The 24,917-nt window shown below is 39.6% G+C and overlaps 1 pseudogene; it reads right to left on the bottom strand.

The window, feature by feature from the left end:
* Nucleotides 1-310: 310 nt before the first annotated feature.
* On the bottom strand, nucleotides 311-23,225 carry LOC107513686 (annotated as a pseudogene).
* Nucleotides 23,226-24,917: the final 1,692 nt, after the last annotated feature.

Genomic DNA, 24,917 nt, shown 5'->3' with positions numbered 1-24,917 from the left:
GGCGACTTCTAAGCTCCTAACATTCTGGAGAGGAAACTGGAAGTCCTTATGTCGGTATTTTAAAACAAGTTTAAAAGTAATAATCAGTTCATCTTTACAAAACTTCTCTTCCATAAATGAGCATGACTTTTTTTTTGGTGCCAATTTTAAATAGTTTTATTTAAGACATTGCATTTTCCACTTTATAATAGTTCTTATAAAGTACGTTATTTTCATTCCCTGTGCATATATTCCATATTCAAGTATCGAGAATGCCCGGTTATTTATTATGTAGCAGCTCAACTTTAAAACTGCCATGAAATTTGCTACAAATTTGGGTCCTTCCATATTGTGTGGAACAATGCTAAATCTATGCTCAAAGTTGGCTTAATCAACCTCTTCAATGGTAGGGCCAGAAGAGGCACCACCAGAAGGAGGAGCTCCACCACCAGGGAAGCCCCCAGGCATTCCTCCAGGCGTGCCTCCTGCACTCTGGTACAGCGTGGTAATGATGGAGTTGCATACTTTTTCCAGCTCTTTCTGCTGATGTTCAGATACTTCCTTCTCTGCAGTCTGGTTCTTATCAAGCCAGTTGATGATTTAATTGCACTTGTCAAGAATCTTCTGTTTGTCCTCATCATTGATCTTGCCTCGAAGTTTTTCATCTTCAACAGTTGCTTTCATGTTGAATGCATAGGATTCAAGTGAGTTTTTCGGGGATAACTTATCCCACTTCTGCTCATCTTTGGCCTTGTATTTCTCAGCTTCTTGGACCATGCGCTTGATGTCTTCCTTGCTAAAATGACCCTTGTCATTAGTGATGGTAATCTTGTTCTCTTTTCCCGTGCTCTTATCCACAGCAGAGACATTAAGGATGCCATTAGCATTGATATCAAAAAGTGACTTCAATCTGAGGAACACCACGAGGGGCAGAGGGTATGCCTGTTAGCTGAAACTTGCCACGCAGGTTGTTACCCTTGGTCATGGCCCACTCACCTTCGTAAACCCAACTAACAGAGAGAGGTTAAGCAGGTTACTCAGGCTAGAAGCTGAGCAGGGTTTAGAGATCTGGAGAACCTGACTTTCAGTCCTGTGTGCAGATCATACCATCTGTAAAGAAACTAACTAACAGCTAAACCAGATAAATGTGCCTGAAGTTAATCATGTATAGCTGCCAAACTTGGCCTCTTATGTTCAGCCAGTAATCCAAGAATCCAAAAGTCAGGGTTTTTTGCACAAACATCATTATAAGAACCCAGCCCTGAAAGGCTGTGCTCCAAGGAGCAGGGGACTACCATCTTTGGTGGTAATCATAGTGATTATTCATTGCATTTGTATGGTCCTCCTCAGATTTCAAAAAACAACTTTATGTGACTTAGCTGAGATATTCCTCCTAATAATACCAAGATACTGTGAAATGTATTTTTTTGTTTTGTTTTTTAAAAGTTGATGAGCCAAGAAGATGAGTAATCCAGCACTGGGAGCTTAATCTGCCCTAATGAGTCTGAGGAAATAGAAGGCCTGGTCTTTAGCTGAACCAGAAGGTGATCCCTGAGGTCAAATCTAAGTAGGACAGACAGTAGGGGGCAAGGTGGAGCCACAGTACAGGTAAGGGAACTGTACCTCTTGGTTACCAGTAGTAGATGGGAAGGTTGGTCTAGTCTATGAGAATCTAAGCCTAAGTAAATACCATGACTTTGTTATTTCTGTATCCTCTTTGTCTAGCACAGGATGTGGCATGTAGAAGATACCTAGTAAATGCTTAAAGAATGAATGAATAAAGTATTTTCTGTACACCACTGTCATTTTACTGTTTCGGTGGCAAAATGGTTACTAAGCACTTACCATGTTAGGGATTAGACAGATGCTTTCAAGTGGATCAATTAAATTGCAAAACATCACTGTAAAATTTTTTGTTTTCTCTGTTCCCTACCAAACCAAATCTAAATGCCTCTACCTGATAATACCTATCTCTATAATCTTTTACTCCTATTAATTCTCCGTGTGTCCTGATGCTTTTCTACCTTGCCTTGTACACATTATTTTGTCCCCCTTTCTAAAAATCTTTTCATTCTTTAAGGTCCAGATCAAGTCCCAGTTCCTCTGTGGAGCCTTTCTGGATTATCTTGGCCCTCAGTGAAATTCTCTTTTGAATTTTTAACCTAGAAAGTTGACATCATATATTTTTCATTTGTTTTTCTTTTGTGTTATTGAACTATTTTATGTACATGTCATATTTGATTAATTATATTGTAAGTTTTTTGACTATAGAGCCTGTATTCAATGATTAGCATAAATCTAAGCATAAATCCATAATGGGAGCTCAAGAGTAGCTTTCAATGGATTGGTTGATTAATTTTAAACATATGGCTGGAGAATCTACCTTTACCTTCATTATTCAGAAACTGCCTAAAGACATATAGTATTAGGGGTATAATATGCTTGACTATGACTGGAGTCTTTCCCAAAATGAAATGAAGCATCTCCTGTTTCTTCTCATCTCAGTCTTCTGCCCTTTTTGCTATTCAGATTAACTGGCACACAGGGCCCCTGGCTTTATCCTCCCAGTCACTTGTGGCATCCCACACTATCTGTCCCCCCGAGTCTTCTAAATTCATCAGCTGCCCTCTGCTGCCTCTTGGGTGTCCCTACTCACTCACCCCTAATTCCTTGCCCTGAGCTTGAACTACATACCCAACTATCCTTTACTACTGTGGTTACCTAACAACATACCCAAGAAATTACAGAAACTTTAGATATTAAACTAGATGTTAAACTATAGATATTAAACTAGGGCCATGAACAATAGTGGTAAAAGGAATTATGTATTGTGGCAGTTTGCAAGTTACCTACTAAAATCCTTCCTTCCCTGCTTCCTGAGCACAGAGCTAGACTATATATCTCAGTCTTCCTTGGGGCTAAGTGGACCATGTAACTAAATTCTTTCCAAACATGTGAGTACAAGTGCTATATACCCTTTATATACAAGGCCCATAAAAATTCTTCTGTGTTCTTGTACACTCTACCTGTAGGTTGGATGATATAGCCCTAAGGGTTGGCAGAGACACAGGGTCTAAGAAGTGTGGGTCCCTTAACCACCTTTGGGAAGAGAGCTGTGCTCCAGTCAGGAGTGGCTGTCTTGAATGGTTATGTGAAAAGCTAACTTCTGTCATGTTCAAGTCATTATACATTTTGGGTGTATTTGTGGTAGCTGTTCATTCTACCCTAACTAATACATTCATAAAGTAAATAAAAACAGGTAGAACCATTATATTTATATTTATATCTTACCTTGCTCCAGAGAAGCGTATAATTGAAAAGGAAAAAAATATTTGCCTCATAATAAAAGAGGAAAAAGCCATTGGTGCATGTGAATTATATTTGTATAAAATGAGATAGGAAAACATTGTGTAATAAAGGTTCTTATAGCAAAGACCTGGATTCAGAGCTGCTAACAGTCTTGGTGTGAGCTATTGTTGCCCAGGGGATGAAAAATAATTCCTTGAGGTCAAGTTCCTTATTAATATATGGGCCTGACACCTACTAGATGCTCAATAAATACTTGTTAACACCAATCAAATCAAGGGAGGTCTCAATTCCAGCCCATTTATAGAAATGGAACATAGCCAATTAAGGGACAGAATTTAAAACAGATATTAGCAAATAAAATGTTCACAGAAGGGAAGGGAATCAAGGGTAGTAAGATATTGAAACTGTCAGACAAAGAACATTAAGAGAATGTAAATGTCTAACCTAGAGTAGTGTGTGTGTGTGTGTGTGTGTGTATGTGTGTGTGTGTGTGAGAGAGAGAGAGAGAGAGAGAGAGAGAGAAGGAGAAGGGTAGTAAGAATCATGCCAACTTGCACTAATTTGAAGAGTTGTCGTGGGGAAGAGGAGTTGTGTCCTACATCCCTTAAAGGGTAACACTGTAACTGAACTGCTGCTTTATATAAAAAAAAAACCTTTCTAATAAGTATAGCTATTAGGTAATGAAATAAGCTTCCTAGAAAAAAAAAAAACTAAACTTCCTACTGCCAATTGAAGCTATTGTAGGAGGTTACCCAACACTGGGTGTAAGATTAGACATTGAGGGTCCCTTCCAAAGGTCCCAGCACCCTCTAAAAGGTAGTCCTCAAGAAGCTTGAATTGAAATGACATTCAGGAGATGCTCTGTTCTGGGACCACCTGTCCAATAGTCTCTGCATCAACTCTCAGTCTTTCCCACAGGAATGACTCTTTGGCTGGTTACAAGAAGAAGAGGCAAAGGAAGTCTGGGAGAAAGTCACAGGATTGAGGATCTAGATAGTTTATTCATAGTCTAGTTTGGGAGATAGAGACAGACAAAGCCCGCAGACTCTCAATATCTTCCTTACAAAATTAGACAACTATAGTAGAACTTTTAGTCCAGAATACTTACTGGAAAGATAAAGCCAATTGATCACCCACGTCTTACAGGTTTTAAGAGATCAGTACCTAATGAGAAGGAAGAAAAGCTAACTTTACTATATGGGTTTCTTATAAAGATTGGGCCCATTTAGAGATTAGGGAGGGGAGGACCAAAGAGGGCAATATGAAGGCTGGGGGTGTTCAGGGTGTTGGGGAACTGCGGGGGTTGGAGGAGGGTGGGAAAGAGTTTTGCCTACTTTGCAGTTTAGCCTGGGGCCTTGGAGTATCTCTGAGAACTTTCTCTGGGCTGATGACATTGTTTGCCAACACCTAAGTTGGGATGTCAGGACTTGTTTATAAACTGCAAATAGCTTTCTGCAGCTCAGCCCAGTCTTTCCCATCTAGGCCAGTCTGGTCTCCTCGGATTCAAGCCTGGGTCTCCTCAAACCTCCCTCAGGGAGAATAAAAGGGACAAGAAAATGAAGGATGCTATCTGTGCTATCTTCCCATGAAGAAAAAGTACTTAGCTGTCTATATTCATGTGAGTCTCCCCAACCCACAATTTACCCCTTCCATTTCCAATACAATTACTTCACAGTTTCTCTGTCAGGGGAGTTCTGGAACCATCCACAAAGAATTCTCGCTGGCTGGCTCTTAAACAACCAGAAACCTAACAAAGAGCGCTGGATAGTACAGAAACCTAAGGAGTACAGCAGTGGTCCCCAATCTTAAGAGAATCTGATACCCGATGACCTCAGGTGGAGCTGAGGTGGTGATACTAGCTCTGAGGAGTGGCTGCAAATACAGATGAAGCTTTTCTAGCTCACCCTTCTACTTACCTCCTGCTGTGTGGCCCAGTTCCTAACAGACCATAGACTGGTACCAGGGTGGGGTTTGGGGACCCCTGGAGTATGGAATAGGCACTAAAGCTGTCAGAAGGAAAATTATGGTAAATGGCAGAGTCAAGGAAAGTTCCACAGAGGAAGAGGAAATTGGGTCTCAAAGAATGAGCAGGATTCAATTATGTGAAGAGAAGGAGAGGGACTTTTAGGTTGGAGAGACTGTACAGGGAAAAGAGAATGTGAAGAGCATGTCAGGAGCCAATGTGTGAGAGAGTCAGACTGGATGGATTTACTGAGGGAAGTGAATGCTTGGTGCAACACTTCTCACAAGCCTCAGCTTCCGTGCACCATTCAAACTGTGTGATTGTTTGGGAGCCTCTAGACTCCCATAGTTGAGGCTTGTAAATGAAGGAATGCATAGAAAAGGTTTATCTGCAAAGAACCTGGCAAAACCTCTCATGAAATTTTCAGATCAAATGGAGAAAAGTTGACTGGATAAAAGTATGGTTAAATAAATTTATAGCTATTTCAGTCCCTGGATCAAAATCATACTCATCTCTTGCTCCAAAATCTGCCATTGTTTATCTTATTCTCATCTCTGTGACTGGTCATTCACCTAGTAGAAATGATAGTGGGATTAAAGTACACCCAGATCAAAGTACACCTACATTTTCCCATTGTATGAGCTGTCACAGTAGAGATGCTTGTTGGTCTTAAAGGCAATCAACTTTCTCTAGGACCTAAATATAGGCCATGAAAAACTATAGCCCTATATGTTTCACATAATACATGGGACCCTTGTATTTTCTATAAAGTTCTAGAGTAGTGAGACCTTTTACTCAGATTGGCATTTGGATATGCTACACTGCATAAATAAATTAATGTTTCCATCTAGTCCAACTCATGTGGTGAGAATAAGTTCAAATGCCAATGCCACACAGAATGTTCTTGCCATGAAAAATTATGAACTATGCTATGTTTTCCTATTGATACTCACTGACTAGCACAAGCATAGTGATTGACCTACATCTAGTGTTCTATATAAAATTCATGCAAATGAGGAGATAACAGTAGAAATTTAGAGAATAGAGGACTGTTCATAAGATGGAAGGAATGGTGGGAGATGTCCTTTTCAGTTCATCGAGACACGAATAGAGATAGATTATTGTTTTTTTTTTTTTTAAGGCAGTAGATTTATTGAGAAATAAGTAAAAACAAACAGAAAAGATATAATCTAAAGAATAACCTGGAAATGTGGAACATCATGATCAAAAAGTAGCAAATCAGCAGAGTCTAACACATAAAATTGTGAAGTACCAAAGCATCTTTTCTCTAGCATTATTTTGAAAGGCTGAGAATTGCTTTCCTGGTGGGTCTTGAAGAATAAGTAGCAGTCTGACCTGAAAGTCAAAGTAAGGAGATCTAAGTATTATTGAAATCCCTTCTCCCCACAGCATTTCAAGATTTCAACTTGAATTAATGCAATAAGATTGTTATGAACTGTGTATGATCAAGGAGAGTCATTTCCAAAAGACAGATGCTTCCCTAGGTGAGATGAGGCTGCCACAGAGCTGTAACCTACCAGCCTGAGGAGGTTGTCTGTGACAGAACTTATCTGACTATTTGATTGGAAACATTTTTCCAAAGAAGATAACATCCCTGCTTTTTTTTATTTTAAGTTCCTAAAGCAGTAGTAATAATTTTTTCCTAAAGGAGAGTTGACATTTTTGTTAGCATAGGCTTTGAACTAACTTTCTCTCTCTAATCCTTTTGGCACAGAAGACTTGTTGCTTAGTTAATGAACAGGGTCAACATGTTGAATGAGCTAGAACACAAAAGAAGCCCCACCTTGAGATAGAAATTAGGGGCTTGTCTTTATTAGTCAGATGCAGATGGTATACAGGACTCACTATAAGGTATAGAATGGTGCCATAGGATAGGGAGGCAGCCACTTGTTTCAAGCTGAAATAGGAGTGAGTGTACATAATAAAATAAGAAGCAATGACACAGTTAAAAGGAGAGATTTTCTATCTTGTTGCTCATACTGGCCCCTTCTTGTGGCTCTGCCTGAGTTTAATGGTCTACGAAACTTTCTCAATTTATTATGTACCTGTGGACTTACTGAAAAATCAGGAGAAAAAAGTCTGTTAACCAACCATAAGTCCAAATACTCAGCATTTTCATATACTCACCAACCCTGATGGACAAAGAAGTCTAAAGGCAGCACTTTAAGATTAAAAAATAAAGTCTAATTAAAAATAACTTCTGAAAATCCTTTAGATTGCCTGTCATACCATCTTTCAACAAGTGTTGCATAGTTTGTTGGGTGTTTTCCTTCATTTGGGTAGGAGATAAAGTGGTGGGCTTTTATTAAAATGATTATATTTTATAAAATAAATTCTTTCTTAACGCAAATCAGGTCATATTATGAGACAATCTATAAACCTAGATTAAAAGGGACCAAGGGAAGAGTAGATTCACATCTCTCATATCAGCCCGTCTAACACTACTAATTGAGTAGAAAGACAGGCAAATCAGCTTCACTATTTAAATTGCTTGCTCTCCTTTTTTTCTTTTCCTTTTTAAAACACATATTATTGAATTCATGTCAATTAAATACACATAGAGTTTGACTCTATGGTCATGGAGCTATCCTCAGCCAAGAACCTAAGTGAGAGCTAGAAGTAAAATGTAGGGTCCAACACTTGTGGCTTTAGTTTCAAGGAAAATTGGCCTCTGGAAAGTGCCTTGTTGTTGACAACCATACTGTTATTTTTCTAACTGTGTGCCCTGAATTCTGGCCCTTAGTTATCACACTTTTCCCATTTGTGAAAACTCCTCCTATATTTAAGTGATTTTTACAAAATACTTGGGTGATACTTTTGGTCCTGAAGGCCTTGATTAATAAGGAAAAACAGATTTATGGGAAAGAGACCTGGAAAATCTCAAACAGACACATCTTTATTGCAACTCTCTGGATCTGTGGAGGAGAGAGCAGGGCCCAGAAGGATTAGCTTTGACTTTGTTCCAACTCGAGGCTTTCAGTCAACTCCCTTCACTCCAAGCTCTCCATTCGGGCCAACATTTTAATCTTTCAATCTCTCTCCCTCCTTCATCATCCCCTGTTTATTCACCTTTTCCATTCCCTTGTCTCATTTTCTCATTCTTTCTGATTGCCCTACTCATATCCCCTCACGTATCATCTTTCTGTTGGAGCCTGTACTGATGGCCTTTTTCCAAGAGCAGCAGGTTTGAATCAACTTCAGTTTAAAATGAAGGCAGGGAGTGGGGATGGAGTGAAGCCAAGAGGGGATATCAGCTCTCTCCGATCCAGTGTATTGAGAGCACGGCCCTCCTACAAGCCTCCCAGCTTCTCTCTCTATCTCCCCTAATATCTCTCTCTATTCCTCTCTCTCCTTCTCCCTCCCTCTCTCGCTTCTCTTCCTCCCCACCCCCCTTCCCTGACCCCCTCCCCAGCTTTCTCCTTCCTTTATTCTCTCCCCCTCTCTCCCTTCCTTCCTCATACCCCCTCCTCTTTTTCTTTCCCCAGACACCCTCCACACACAGGTATGTACAAGAGAAGACTTAATAATCCCTTGTAGGCAAAATCAGAGACCCCCACCCCAAATCAGGCAGCTGGTTTTCATTAGATGTTCCAAGCCCTATAAATATTCTCTTTTCTCACTTATCTCTTATTATTTTCCTTTCCCTTTCTCATGTTCCCCGTCTCTGGATTCCCTCCTGGGAGGAGGCCTAAATTAAGAAGGGAAGGCTTGCCAAGCTTTGCATTAACCATCTCATCATGCCCCGGGCAGGCCTTTGGCAGAGCAGAACCCAGAAACGATGGCTTCTTGTTTGTCCAGTTTGCTGCTCCATGCACCAAAGTTTGAAACCCTCCCAGGAGAGCAGAAGGGTAGAGCTCGGCTTGCACTAGAGGATGCTGCCAGGGTTACCCCATCTGTGTGCTCTCGATTGTGCTCTGGCTGAACCATTTGAGTGTTCTGTTAAGGTTGTCTCCTGCTTAGCACTGGATGATGTATGTTGTCTTGGGTATAGATCTGGAGGGTGACACTTTAGGGTTCAAATCCCAGCCTTTGTGTACACGGGCTATGTGACCTCTGGCAAATTATATAACCTCCCTCATTTGTAAAATTGTGCTGATAACATCTACCTCAAAGTACTGCTAGGAGGATGAAAATGAAAAAAACTCATGAGAAAACATTCAGCTCAAGTCTGCACTTAACCATATACAGGTTCTCTTTTCTTTCCCCTTCCAGTAGGATTTACTGGAAAAACATGCCCTCCTCTACTATTGCCTCCTACACCTTCCAAATAGTTACAGGAGAAATTAGAGAAGAATTAACCTATAAGTGCCCAAGGTCTGAGTTGGGGAATGTAAAATGCTTGTTCTTTGATAAATGTTTGCTCTCTAAGATAATGAAAGAGACAGAGAAAGAGTGAATGTAAAATTCCTAAATTAGAACAATGTTTATAATTGTTAGAACTTCTTATAAACTAGGCAGCAAGAAGCTGAGTCAGTGACCCACAGAGCAAAAGTTCCTCCATGGATGGGTGGGAGGAAGTGGAGAGACCCAAGCACCTCATCCTAAGCCAAAGCAATTAAGAATGAAGCTTCTGGTATCATACTGTCTGAGTCTTGAATCAAGGTCCAACCCTCCCTAGCTGTTGAGCTTGAATAAGTTATTGACCTCTCGGTGCTTTGTTTCCTCTTCTGTAAAGGAAGATAATAATAGTACTAGCTTTGCAGGGCAAGTGCTATGAAGTAGGTGATTTAGACCAGTGATCCCCAACCTTTTTGGCATCAGGGACCGGTGTTCCCATGAGAATCTAATGCCTGATGATCTGAGGTAGAGCTGAGGCAGTGATGCTAGCACTGGGGAGTGGCTGTAAATACAGATGAAGCTTCTCACTCACCTGCCGCTCACCTCCTGCTGTGTGACTGGATTGGTTCATAACAGGCCACAAAACAGTACTGGTCTGCGGGTCCGGAAGATGGGGACCCCATAGACATTTCAATGAGCTAAGATAGTTCACTGCCCTCTGACCAATGCCTGGCAGAGTAAGTGCAGGAAATGTTAGCTATCCTTCCCATCCAGTATTCAATCTTGGTTTCTGATAGCCTTGTTCTTCTGCCATGTGCAGGGCCATAATGCGGCAAGGACTGGCTTCTCCCACCTCTGTGTGCTCCTTGGAAGGAGTCCAGCCACTTTGGGGGCTCTGGATAAATTCCACTCCTTTCAGTGGAACAAACTCTGGAAACTCCTTAACTGGCCTTCCCATAGGGAACACGCACTGGGGGCAATAGGCATGCCTTTCTTGAGTTTCAACCATCTGCACCCACCATAATCATCTATAGCTTTCCTGAGACCAGAGCCTTTGAGAAGGCAGCCTGTGACAAGCAACAGAGAGGAACAACCCAAGACAGACCCCAGAATCTTCAAACTGCCTAGGGAATAATGGTGCTGGATCTGCCCACTCTGCCTGTCTCTTGGGCTGAGGGTGAACTGAGAGTACTACCCTCCCAGCTCAGATTCAGGTATAGCGCAGAATCCCAAGGCCTTAAATCCACAGAATTTAATACCTTGTTCTCTGAACAATCTAAGACTAATGACGATTTGGTAAGATGATTTTTTTTTTCTAATTCCTTTGCCCTATAAGTCAGTCTTATTCTATACTCTGGAGTAAGATAGACCTAGTTCTGTCACTTCCTCACTGTGTGACCTTGGGAAAGTTGCTTACCCTCTCTGAGTCTCCATCCATTAATCTATAAAATGGGACTAACAACCTTACCACTTTGCAGATATATCACCTCTTTCTTGATAGACTTTATCCACAGCTAATCACCTTTATGACTACTTTATGACTATTATTCTGTCATTTTGCTGCAATTTAATTCTACTTCCTCTTATTCTGTGCTTATTGTGGTCAGAAAACAGCTAGTTTCCATGCCTATATAGAACTACCATCCAGACACCTGAAAACAGTTAACAAATCATTCTTCAGCCTCTGAACTTCAGGCTAAACAATGCCAATTTCTTTAATCTTCCTACCAAGGTCCTATCTGAAAATCTTGAATGATTTTAATTTGCCTGATGGTCTCTCTCTAAATTACTAATACCTCAGGTTTTAGTGCTCAAACATGAATATATTATCTCAATAAGGGCCTGATGAAAGTGTTGACCATAATGAACATAAAGTTTAATTCATCTAATTCATGCTCAGCTTGGGTGCCCACCAGTATCTCCCATACACACGTGCACACACACACACACACACACACACACACACACACACATTTTGTATGTAAATTTTAAACTATTCAAATATGAAATAGAGAAGAAAGATCAGTGTTTGTTTCTTTAAGAAGGCAAGTCCATGACTTACTTGTTAAACTTGGTCTCATTTGTTGAGGAGAAAAAGAAAGAACTACTGAAAAGGACTATGAAGGAAATCATTAAAGGGAGGAGAAACGCTCTTAAGAAAAGAGACGTTTTCTGCCCTCTGAACCTTCCTTGCTCGAGTCAGTTCTCCCATGGTGACAGTGCGGCTAATATGTCTGTGCTCCACCAGGCTCCTGCTGAGCAGGGCTGGGGTAGGACAGGAAATCGCCACTCAGAAAATAAATGACCTGTCCCAGAGTCTTTTGTTAATGAGTTCAAGGCATAATAAATCAAGGTGACCCAGTCTTAAGAAACACAAGCCTGTTTAAAAACAAAAAACAAGAAACTCTGAAGCCCCAGAGGTGAAGAGGAGAAGGGAGAGAAGAGACCGCAGGGAGTCCTTATAAATCACACCCGATGAAACTGGTGCAGATGTTTTCCAGTTTCTGACCCACTCAAGAGGCAGAGAATAGACGCATGTGGATGTGAATGGAAGGGGCTATCTGTTTGTGAGGGAAGACAGGAGACGGCCAGCCCAGTGGACACAGCCCCTCCTCTCACTCAGTGTCCTTGGGGCTCTTAGTGGCACAGGTCTTCAAGCTCTTTCCTAGTGTTCTTCTAGCTGTCGCAGCCCACTTAGCTTTTGCATCTTCTCTGGGGTCTCCCACTAATAAACATGGTGGGAGTGTTTGGAGTAGGTAAAATGTCTAAATCCTCTTGGAGGAAAGAACCAAGGGCTTCTAGTGTCAAATGTGGGTCCTACAGTGGCAGGCTTCTGTTAAAAAAGAAAGCTGGTCAGGTAAATCATGAGATCGTCTTAGCTTACCAAGTAAACTGCAAGCTCTCTAAGGGTGAAATTTAACAAAAGAATTGGAAGAACATCAGATTGGAAATAAAATGTTCCAGTATGTGGTAGAAAAATAGGAGCCTCTAGATTTAGGGTGAGCTGTAAAGTGAGACTCAATTATATGCAGAGGCCTTTCACATAGAGCCACATAGTCTGGTGAGATAGATGGCCTTGTCCCTATTTTACAAATGCAGAAATGGAAGCAGAAAGAGGCTCAGGAATAACAACAAAAGACATTTATAAGGCACTTTGTAGTGTGTAAAGAATTTAAAAAAAAAAACAGTTATTTCATTTGGACACATCCTATATAAGAGGTTAAATAGGCTGTTCTTCCTTTGCTACAGATGAGGAAACCTGAGATGAGAGACATGAAAAAACTTCTCCAGGTCATGCAGCTAATGTATGGAGGAACTCGAGTCCACACTCAAGTTCTGGGATCTATCTGTCATCCTTTCTGTTCAAACACAGCTATTTGCCAGGAGCCCATGATGAACACTATGCTGATAGGGAAAGAATGCAGAAAAGGGAAAGAGAAACTTTGGCAAAGGCCCACAACTGTACTGTGTTTAGTGGTAGCTGGGAGGTAGATGAGTGGACAGGAGGAAACTAGCCAAAGATTTTTCCCTGTTCTCCTTATCATATAAAACCCATCATTCAGTCATTTCCCTCCCTCCTTATAACCATAGCCTCCTCTGATGATACCACGCCAACAGCTTTTTTAAAAGTTATTGCCCATGCTGAATTCTACTTCGACCACCATCATTGCCACTACTAGTTTGTACAGCTCCTTATAGTTTTCAAAATTCGTTCATATTTGTTACCTGAATCCTTGAAGAAACTGATACTAGAGTGACTTGCCCATGGTTGCTTCATACATTAGAATGGACATCTTTCCCACTAGTTAGGACTGCCTCCAAACAAACACAAGTTGCCAGATACCCTTTTCCATCTTAGTTTTTTTCATATTGCCCAAGTTATGCGATGAGAGATGTCACCTTCTCCCCCAAGGGCTCTTCACAGACTTCCTCTACCAGCTCTGCTTCCTTTTAAAATAAAATAATGAGCATTATGTTCTAATCCAAATAGTAGTGCAACCACACAAATGTCATCAACCACAACAGGAAGATGCCACAGCGGGCTGCTTAAAATAAACCGAAATAAACCCGTAGCTTTTAATTGGTCCAGGACCTCGATCTGCAGAACAGAGGGCACACTCATGAAAATTAGGACTGTTCCAAATGTTCTAAGTCAAATGGCCACCCTCTACCAAGGCAGAATACTACTTTTAATTCCCTGTTGCTATTTTTTATTTGTTTGTGTTTGTTTTGTTTTGGTTTGTTTTTTGTTCCGCTCTATGAGTCCAAATCTGTCATAGTCAGATGTTGACTCTAATCTGGGTACCCAGAGGCAAGACCACCAGGATGTGGGCATTGCAGGGAATTCTGACATATTCATTTTCTGTTATAAAAATCATTCATTCATTCAACAAATTTTCTTGAATTCCTACTACCATGTTAGGTGGTGGAGAAGATTGAGACTTACGTTTTATATTACCCTTGCTGCTAACTAGCTGGGAGACTTTGGGCCAGACTTTCCCCCTTCATGGGCATAAATTGCTGTTCCAAGAGAATGTGGGGGTTGATTGGTGTCTAGGTTCTTTCTAACCCTGCTATTCTATCTATAGCTCATGGAAATCTGTACTGGTGGATCAGGCCTGGGTGTAATGCCTAAGGAGAAGAATAGTATCCTTTTAATTTATTCATGCAGAGAACTGGAAAAGGAGGAGGTAGAAGTTAAAACTATATTTTGCAAGGAAGTCACACTTTGCAATATGGTATAGGGTAGCTACTGAATTTTAAAAATCCACAATATGTTGCAAAAAAATTCTCAAATATGAATATGTGTATCACTTTATGCTCTTTTCTGGTACATATTTTATTTATCTATAATCAGTTCATGCATAACATTTTTCATTCTTTGTTTTAACTAATGTTATTTTGTACATACAGTCTGTATATAATTTTTTTAAGTGGGTAATGGTATTCCATCCTATCATACCATAGGTTTATTATCTACTCCCAAATAATAAACCTATGGTATGATAGGATGGAATACCATTACCCACTTAAAGAATAGCTCTGGTACAATATTTTCCCTAAATTCTTTCCTTTGGACATTCATTAAAAAAGGAATGTCTAATTCAGTGATATAATCAGTTTCTAAAAATCCAATCAATTTTTAATGGCATTAGCCTATAATCCCATCTACATTACATAGAATACTTTTTATTTCTTTTGATGACTTAAAATTGTATAACATTTCTACTAACTTTTATGAAATTGTTTATATTTTCATTTCTTTTATTATTATTGAGGCTGATCTGTTTTCTTTGTACGGAGGAATTGTCTACATTTCCTCTTATGTAAATAGTTTATTCATGTCTTTCGACCTCATGTCTAATAATTTTTGAAAAACATGTTATGGCTTTTGTGGGCCAAATTTTTAAGCACTACTAATATTGTGGATTCTCAAGTATGAATACATTCATCATCAGGAAGGTAGAGTTTTTGTCTGTTTTGTTCATTTAAGTATTCTCAGCACCTAAAATAATACCAGGCATGGAGCAGGTGCCAAACATAATTACTGAATAAGTAAATAAATCACCACTTAATATTTATTAGATGTCCACTATATGTTGAGACAAATATGAATATTCAATTTCGACATGGAGAATTAGAAGAAAGTAAGGTCAAGACAACCAGGGTGAAGTGGGAGTTTCTCATTTCATAATTTTTAAAATCCACACAAGGTAATGTGGGAAGGTAAGTAGCTGCTGAGGCGTCCCATCAGGCAATGGCTTGATGTTGCTAAAACATGGGACAAGTATTTGACTGTGTGTTTTCATCTGCCCTCCTCATTTCTGTATGCATTAATATGTCAGACCAACTTAAATATTATCACAATGTCAACTTAATTGAAGCAACAAACATTTTCTCAGCTTTTACTGTAATATGTAGGCACTAAACTAGCCACAGGGTACACACTAGTACACACAACCTCATCCCTGTCTATCCATGTATTGGAATACTATAGATCAAGGAAAAAGGAAAGAACTACTGATATGGACTACAATGTGTAGAAACCTCAGAAACTTTATGCTAGGTGAAAGAAATGAGATGCAAAATAATATACAGTGTATGATTCCATTTATATGAAATGTCCAGAAAGACAAATCTATCTTATAGAAAGTAAATTAGTGGTTGCCTGGAGATGGAGAATGAGGTGACTACAAATGGACACAAAGGATCTTTCTGGGGTGATGGAATTGTTCTAATACTAGATTGTGGTGATGACTGTACAACCTGTGAAATTACTGAAAAACCATTGAATCATACACCAAAAATTAGTGGCTTTTATAGTATTTAAATTAAGCTTTTTCCCCCCTTTTTTTTTTTTTTTTTTTGAGTGGCTACCATGACCTATTCACCATTAAAACAAAGAAAAACATGGTCCCCAGTGCAGGCAGGCAATAAGAATGCAGTCGTTTAAGGGCCATAGATGTAAGCCAGGGGATCTGGGAGCACTCAGCCACCTAACCCAATCCTGGCACTGAAGGGAAATTTCCAGAAGGGATGATGTTTAGCCAGAAGAAATTGTTTCAGGCAGAGTAAATGGGAGGTGGGAGAGTAGGACAGGCATCATACTAAGTTAGTGACAATAGTATTCATGTTATGGGAGGTAGTGCTAAGTCCAATGCCCATCTCATTTTGAGTTTAGCAGGTTTCAGAGGAAGTTCAACACTAGGAAAAGCTTTGCATATTAATTATGTAAGTATCATCTATTGAGTACCTTGCCATGAGTCAAGAGGTTAACATTCAGTAACAACAGTCCTGCAAGGCAGGCTACAGATGAAGAACCTAAGGCAAAGAGAGTTGTTACTTGCTAGGGGTAACTTCCCTAATATAAATGGCAGAGCTGGAATCTAGACATATGCCTGAATCTAAAACCCATGTTTTTCCCATTAAAACTACACAGATACAGGACTATTACCAGTGTGGGATTAATAACTTTTGCTAAGAAGAGTATATATTTTGCCGATCTACTCTAAAGACTTCATAAAACTCATCTGCAAGGAGTTTTGCAAATGTAGTTTGACAGGGCCTCAGAGTCACAGCCTTTGTGATTTATCACTGTTCTTAGCACACTGTTCTTTATACAGCAATCAGGCATTTGAGATGTGCTGTTCTCTATTTAGCTTCAGATGGGCAAGTGAAATCCAATAATCTTGGTTCAAGATAAGTTAAAGGATGTGGATTTTTAAAGAGCTAAAAATTTCTGAAAGGCAACAAATTCAGTCTATAACACATAGTCTTAATCCAAAAAGCCTCATTAAATGCCTTTCAGTAATAATTTAGGTGATCATGCAAAGCATTGAAGATGATATGACCAAAATAGAAACATGATTTAAAAAAAAAGAACTATGCTTAGTTTCTCTTTTAGAGTTCTTTAGAATTATTCCTTCCCTTCACCTTTGGCCCAAGTGTACTACCATTTATAGTAGTCTGCTTGGGTGAGGCAAAGACACACATTTTTCTCTTGAAAGAACAGACTTTCATTCCTATGAGTAAAATAAATTAGGCTCAGTTTCTCTGTCCATTAATTATGTGTAATAAACAACTTTCCCCCGTGCTTGGAGAGAAGCACAGGAGACCAGCACAAATTTCCTCCTTAGACTCAGGGGAAGGATCACTTGACCATTCAGAAGAATGCCTGTGGTCTGGGAGGACTTGGAGGATTGGAACAGGCAAGGCTCTGCTGCCAAATGTTTGTAAAAAATCCACTGATGGAGACAATTCCATGACACGACCCACAGAGGACTGCTGCATTGTAGGGAGAGGGCTAGAATTGCATCCAATTCTGCCCCCTCAAAAATATCCAATCCTCAACTCCAAAGATAGCCTATAGAGTCAAGGAAATGCAGTAACCAACACCCCCTACCCCTTGCCCTAGTATTTATTTTAGTAAGAGTCTTGGAATATGCCAGACGCAGTACGCCAGGGTAGGAGAGTGGTAGAAGGAAGAGAATGCATGGCCTCTGACCGAGGTCTAGAGTCAGTCGAACCTGCAAGGATGTGCAAGAGAATGGAACATCACTACCATGAATCTATAGGCAGGAGAAATACAGGAATGAAAAAGAAGTTTCAGAGTTAAAAATGTGTTTGTGTTTTGGCTTTTACACACCTATGACCAATACCCTCTTCATTATCCCCTTCTTTCCAACCGAAGCTCAATTTTATTTTGAGCTGCTGCAATATTCTCAAACCTCTCAGCTTCCCAGACTCCACTACAGCTGGGAGGCATGTGATCCACTTCTGTCCAATGAGATGTAAGAGGAGCTCGCTGGATGGGGCTTTGGGCAATCGTGTCGCTTGGCCTCTGACCTTCTGCGCTCCACTTTCTTCCAGTGGAGATCCCAGTTACCCCAGCGCCATTTTTTACCATAAGAAGGAACACTGAACGCTGGTCTGGCTGAAATACCGCAGCAGCACATATCCTTGATGGTTCACAGCAAACACCGCACTACCACTTGCCTGCCACCTCTCTACTTTTTATTATGTGAGTCATAACATATTTAAGCTGCTGTTTGTTGGATCTTCCTTGCGTGCAGCCAAACATAACCCTTAACTGTTAGCGACTTGACTTCAGTTAAATTCAGTACTGATCACCTTGGAGATGCTAGGTTTGGGAATACAGGGATGAGAAAGATAAAACCTACTACCCTTAGAAAGTTCACATAGACTACTGCATGAGAGAAGATTCATAAGCAAACCCTTATAGGGTAGTGAATTTGTTTAAAGTGTTACGGAAACAAAGTCATCATCAATATTAACAAGGAAGCAAAATATACTGGGGTAAATTGTGTGGAGTTATGTTACTCTCCCACCTTATAATACGTGTACATATATAAGGCCGATAAACCCACTGAAAATCTACAGTTCACGTTATTGATATAATCTGCCAAATCATGAAGTCACAGTTATTTTATCCCCCTGTAAGTACCACTTTACACTTGTTTATTTTTTCTGGTGGGGTCAGAGGACCTCCATGTTTCCTAAGTAAATTTCTCAAACCTTTGTCAATTCCTTATACACAGAAGAAACCCTAAGAAGTCCATGGAAAAATAAACTCAGCCTCAAAGAGCGTAGTCACTGGTAGGACAGTTTGGTTTGAAGCACATCCTGAAGTGAATGCCAGAGTGCATTACCAGCATTTTTACCCACTGCAGCACCTACTTCGGTGGCTGCCTATCTCCCTAATTTGTGATTCTCTCTCCCTCTATGCATTCCTCTTTCCCTGTCCACCTCCTGCCTCATTTCCCATCATCCCTCTCTAGTCTCCTGCATGGCATGTATTCCTCTCATTTTCTCATACTCTCCATCTCTTGCTCCCTTATCTAACCATGAATTAAGAATAGCGAATTTTCAAAAAGTTATTTCCTGCTTTTATTGAGAAGATTTTTGTCCAAGGTTTTAATTTTTGAAGCTGACGGTTGGATTAATTGATATTTCTCAAAAACAAAAATAAGTTGCTTTAGAAATTTTTTTTTAAATAATAAATTCACCTGATTCAAAATTTAGGAAGTTTGAAAGGATATACATAAAATATTCTCCTCACATTTACCACCTAGCTCCTTTGTTTAGTGCAACCACCATTATCAGTTTTTTGGTATATCCTTCAGATCTATTTTACATATAAGTAAATACATATACCTATTTCCCCACTTTGTTCTGCAAAAAGATGGCATATAAAACATATTTTTGTACCTCTTTTTTTCACTTAATATGTCTTAAATTTTTTTAATGTCAACACATTAAAAAACCTTATTCATTTTGAAGCTGAAAATGTTTCTTTGTGTAAATATATCATCATTTAACTAGCCTCCTATTGAAGTACATTTAAGTTGTTTCCAACCTTTTATTACTTAATGATGCAATGAATAGCATTATATACATAATTTATAGATGAGAGGATATTTTAGGATAAATTACTGGAAGGGAGTCAAATGGTATGAGCAGTGTGATTATGATAACTATTGCCAAATTTATCTTCATTAGATATATTTTAAATTTCTACTTACAGTGTATGAAGGTGCCTATTTCCCTAAACCCTCACCAACTCAGTTTATCAAATTCATGGATTTTGTCAAGTTGATAAGTGAAAATGGTCTGTCAGGGTATTTTCAATTAGTTTCTCTTATTGTAAATGAGATTGTTCATCTTTCATCTATTTCAAAGCTATTTGTATAGTCTTTTCTGTTAAATATCCATTAATATCCTTTACCCTTTCTTCTGTTGGGATAGCAATTTTTTATTGATATTTTCCAAATTCTTTATTTATTAGGGAAGTTAACCATTTATTTGTGATATAAGATGCACGTTTTCCCCCAGTGTGTCACATGTCTCTTAATTCTGCTTATCAGGTATTTTCATTTACAGTGATACTTCATTTACATATAGTCAGATTTATTAATATTTTCACTTCTGATTTATATCTTTTGTTTCATACTTAGAAAGTCCTTCAGATGGAATAAGAGTTCTCTATTACCTTCTTAGTCATACATTATATCAAATGTCAATCAGTAAGTTGTTTCTTATGGGACTGATGCAAGTTAGAGAATGGTCAGGTATCAAAATAGATGGGGATGGTGTGTGAATGGTGAGAATCTGGTTTCAAATCCTCTCCACTCCTGATCATGTTGGTCGGTAAGAGGCTTTGTACTTATCCTGACATCCACTCCATCTATTTGTCTGCCGTAGGTGAATGAACATGCTCAAAGCCCCATGGGCTAGGTGTGTGTAAAAGGAAGATTCTAAAATGCTTTGGCGATATATGTATAAACACTTGAATTTCTTCAACTCTGCATATCATGGTGTCATGTCTTCTGCTGGACATCTAGATGCTACCTAACTACAAAAACAAGTATTATTGTTTTTCCTCAAAGATAAAAATTCTAGCGTGGGAGGTGTAGCAAAACACACTGTAGCTAAAAGAGATCCCCCAGTACATTGTGGGGTGAGTGGAGGGGCAGAGAGAGAAGTCAGTTATTATGCACAGTGCTTGGTTCAGCAGGGCTTGACAAGGAGCCAAACTTAGACATATGTGTAACGAGGCACCTATAACAAGTTAGAGCCATCCTGCCTTCTCGTCTTTCATCTTACCCAGTCATACATAGTCTCCTGGCCTCATGGGTACCAGCTCTTTTCTTCAAAGGAGGCCAGACTCCCAGGTCAGCCCCCGAATAGGAAAAGTTACCCTCCTAAAGGATTGGAAAGCCTCCACCAGTCAGGAAGGGCAGTTCCTAAGATAGCAGCGTCTTGAGTTTTCAAAAGCAACAGCCCCTTTCCTCGTGTCCTTACAACATCAGAAAAGCAGAGAAGCTGGCCACTGATGAACCTAAACTTGGCTTGGAGCATCTTGACTTACTTCCAAGGAGCACCACTCAGGCTTTAAGAATTTGTCCTTTGATTTTCTCATTTTTAGGGCGTTTTGAAATAATGTTATAGTTATGCGAGGTTCTAAACTGAGAGTTGTCAGAAACTCTACTGCCATTTGGGTTACTCTAAGGATATTAGCCTTAGTCATCAGGTGTTCCCAGGACTTGAGCTGTAGGGAGATGAATGATGGAGCTGCTTAGGGTCCCCCAAAACAGAGCAATGGGTAGCCACAGAGATTGGAATTCAGGGATTTTGGTGCCAGGAGGCCAAGGTCATCTCAAGTCAGTGTCATGGACTGCATTGAGGACATAGAATCTTGCGGTAGAGTTAGAAATGGGTGTTGAAGGGTAGCAGAGGTTTGTTATAGTCATGATAACAGCTCTGCGTGAGAGTCAAAATGGTAGAAGCCTCGAGATGCTCTGCTGCCCTTCATAGTCACCAGCTGTTTATATATAATAAGGTCATTTGGTATTTGTGGCATCAGTTACTGCACAGGTGAGACATGGCTAGCCTCACTGGTTTAGGAGAGCCTACCTATTCCTGATTTGGGGAAAAGAAGAGGTGGTTTATTTTAGTCAGGAGAGCCAGTATTGATGAGAAGGAAGCTGTGTCCAATGGAGGAGCAGCTATTACCAAGGGACTTTTACAAGGAGGACCCTCCACTGTCCCCAGAGTTGGGATTCAGGTGGCTTAAAGACATTTTTCTATCTGAAACTATGGTAGTGACTTAAGGCTTATGTACAGAGATCTATCCTTTAGAGAAATGATTCTAAGTTATAGACTGAAAGGTAAAGCTTATCAACCAGCAAGGAAAGAGTGGCTATTTATTCATTCAACCACTGCTCACTGACATTGGTGTTCCAGGTATTGTTTAAGGTACCAGAAATGTAGCAGTGAATGAAACAAAGTCCCTGCTTTAATGGTATCTATATTCTCGTGAGGATGACAGATGACAAACGAAATATGTAAACAGTATTTTAATATGTATTTTTATATATATAAATATATATCCTCCATCACTTAACTCTCTATCTCCTTCTCTAGCTCTATTAGCACTTATTTCTACTGTTACTTGATAGATAAGTGATGGAGGTAGAATGCTATTCTGGATAGAGTAGTCATAGAATGCTTTGGCAATAATGTGACATTTGAGCAGAGCCAGAATGGAGGGAGAGAGGAAGCCATGCAAACAAGGAGGGAAAAGCATCCAAGACATAGAACACAATAAGCTCAAAACCAGACAGGAGTGTGTTGAGACCACAAGGAGGCCCCTATGGCTGGAAACAAGTGAACAACGGTGGCATCATAGAGGATAAGATTACAGAGGTTGGAGGAGGTGTCATGGTGCAGGTCACATAGGGCCTTGCAGATCATGATAAGGATTTAGGAATTTAAGTGCAGTGAGAGGCCACTGGAGGATCATAAACAGGTTACTGAAGAGCCTAGGTGACACTGTGTTATCATGTAAGTGTGATTTTCCAGTGCTGTACTTACCTCCTAGCTTGGAAAAAATTATTCTGCCCAAGCCTCCAGTTAAAGGGGAAACTGTTGTGCCCTTCAACCACCAATTGTGTAGGTCTAGGCTGCAGAGAAGCCTGAAGAGAAAGACATGAAGGCTGCAAATCTCAGGCCACTTGAGCAAAGCCTTCCTCATCTGGATGGTGGTAGCTACAAGTACTGCCTTGTTGAAAGGGGTTGCCTTGGCCTCATACTTGAGTTTCATCTTGCACAAGTGGCCGTTGCTCCAGTGTTCTGAAAACAGTTTCTGCTTCCTCATCCCTGAATTCTTCCTCCTAACTTCTTGATAGGCTAGGTCTCTATTTAACAGAGTCTAGGAGGACACCTGCTATGTCCATCTTCTTCTACCTGGGACAAAATACCAGCAGGCCTTCACGAGCTTCTTTCTTACATAGAAAGTGAGACATCCCCCTAAATCTCCATACAATTAAAGAATACGCTTGATCTAAAGAGTTTATAGGCTCTATCTGGAATAACCTGCATTCCTCAAAGATCAAATGTATCAACAGATATGCACAGCAAAGGAACTCAGATTTCTTTCATGGGTACCCTTCCTTGAATCCTTAGAAAATGCAGGCAATTTTACTGTTATTTGTATGTTTTGGGGTGTGTGTGGCTTACAATATAAAGATTTATTTCTTGCTCATGCTACATGTCCATTGTGGATAGCTGCAAGTCTGTACCATCTTCGTTCCAGGACCACGGCTAAAGGCCTAGTCACTACCTGCAATACGCTCATCATCTTCATCAGAACCATTCCGAAACATTGATAGTTTTTGCAAATCAGGGTACAACTTCTGTGCTTTCTTTGGCACAATAAGTCTATATCGCCTGCCCAGAATCACTGTCTTGCTCCTATTTCCCTGTTTTGTTTTTTATCTTAAAGTTCTTGAACATATACACACACACCCAAGTAATTATAATGTTATTGAAGACTATTTAATGAATAGAAAGATAGTCACATGAAATGGTATGTTCAGTATAAGTAAATATGCATAGGTCTATCCACCAAAGTGGTGGCATTATGGGTGATTTTTATTTTCATCTTTTTAATGTGTATTTTCAAATTTGAAAAAATATTTTTAAAAATCCTTATATCCCAGCTACCTGGATGTAATGTCAGAAAGTTACAGTCTCAGCCTCAGCCATCCTATCTAACAACTCTCTACAAGACAGGGCCTTGTCTCTCCAGCAAATCAAATCCTCTTGTAAATAGAGCACATGTGTGTCATAAATATTCACAAACCAATCCTCTGACCCACTGACCGACCTTTTGTTAGGCACCTGCACATGGCTTAGAATCATTCACACTAATGTCACAGAATTGCAAGAGATTTCACAATGTTCTTCCCTGATTGCCTGCTAAATGTGCAACTCTCCTTGCTACATTCATGACTGGAGCCCGCCTAGTCTTTTCTTAGTCATGTCCCAGAATGGGGACCACAGGGCTGAGAGACCAGCCATTGGTGGATGATTGCCTTAATTAAGAAGGTCCATCATATAGAGAGGAAGGATCTATCCTCACCTAATTCCCAACCTCAGATCCTAGTCCCAAGATTTATGGCACTTCATAGTTTTAAGATTTCATCTCATGAGAAATTAAAGGGAGTGTGGTATGAGATGAAAAACTGAAGTTCACATTGTTTGTTTTCCTGTTATTTTGGTTTAAGAATCTCTTTTAGTTCATTTAGTTTCCTTTCTGTGATGTTTGGCACCAAAGATTTTCCCTGTTCTCTATTTCTTTCTCTCCTAGATGAAGCATCATAAACTTATTTCTCCCCAATTTATCCTGGCTACCTTTCTTTGGCAGCCTTACCTGCTCTTTTTTTCCTACCTTATAGGTAACTAGCTTTCTTTGACTTTTACCCTTCTATTTCCATCACCTTTTTTCTTTCCTCAGAACTTCTTGTTCTCTTTGCCTTTTAGGCTCATATTGAAACAGAGACATTATAGTAATGCCCTTCCAAATGTGAATAAAAATAAAAGCAGTACCTTACTTGAAATTAATTAAAAAATCTTTTTAAAAAACAATATAAAAGCAGTACCTAACTATAAAACAAGTTTATGGGTGAACAAATTTTTTTTTTTTAGATTTTCACAATGATGATATTTTAGCTTTTTTTTTTTTTTTTGCTTATTTTAATTGTAAAATACACACAACATAAATTGTACCATTCTAAAATGTGTAACTCAGTGACACTAAGTACATTCACAATATTGTGCAACCATCGCCACTCTCTAGTTTTAGAACTTTTGCACCATCCCAGATGGGAACTCCATGCCCATTAAGTAGTCATTCCCTATTCTGCCCTCCCCCCAGCTTCCAGCAACAATTAAACTGTATTCTGTCACTATGAATTTGCCATTTCTGTATATTTTATATAAATGAAATCATATAATATGTGGTCTTTTTTGTCTGGCTTCCTTAACTTTGCATAATGTTTTCAAG

Source organism: Rousettus aegyptiacus, unplaced genomic scaffold (assembly GCF_014176215.1).
Source record: "Rousettus aegyptiacus isolate mRouAeg1 unplaced genomic scaffold, mRouAeg1.p scaffold_m13_p_4, whole genome shotgun sequence".
Classification (NCBI taxonomy): Eukaryota; Metazoa; Chordata; class Mammalia; order Chiroptera; family Pteropodidae; genus Rousettus; species Rousettus aegyptiacus.
Note: the sequence above shows the minus strand (reverse complement) of the source record. Positions and strands in the feature narration are given on the sequence as shown.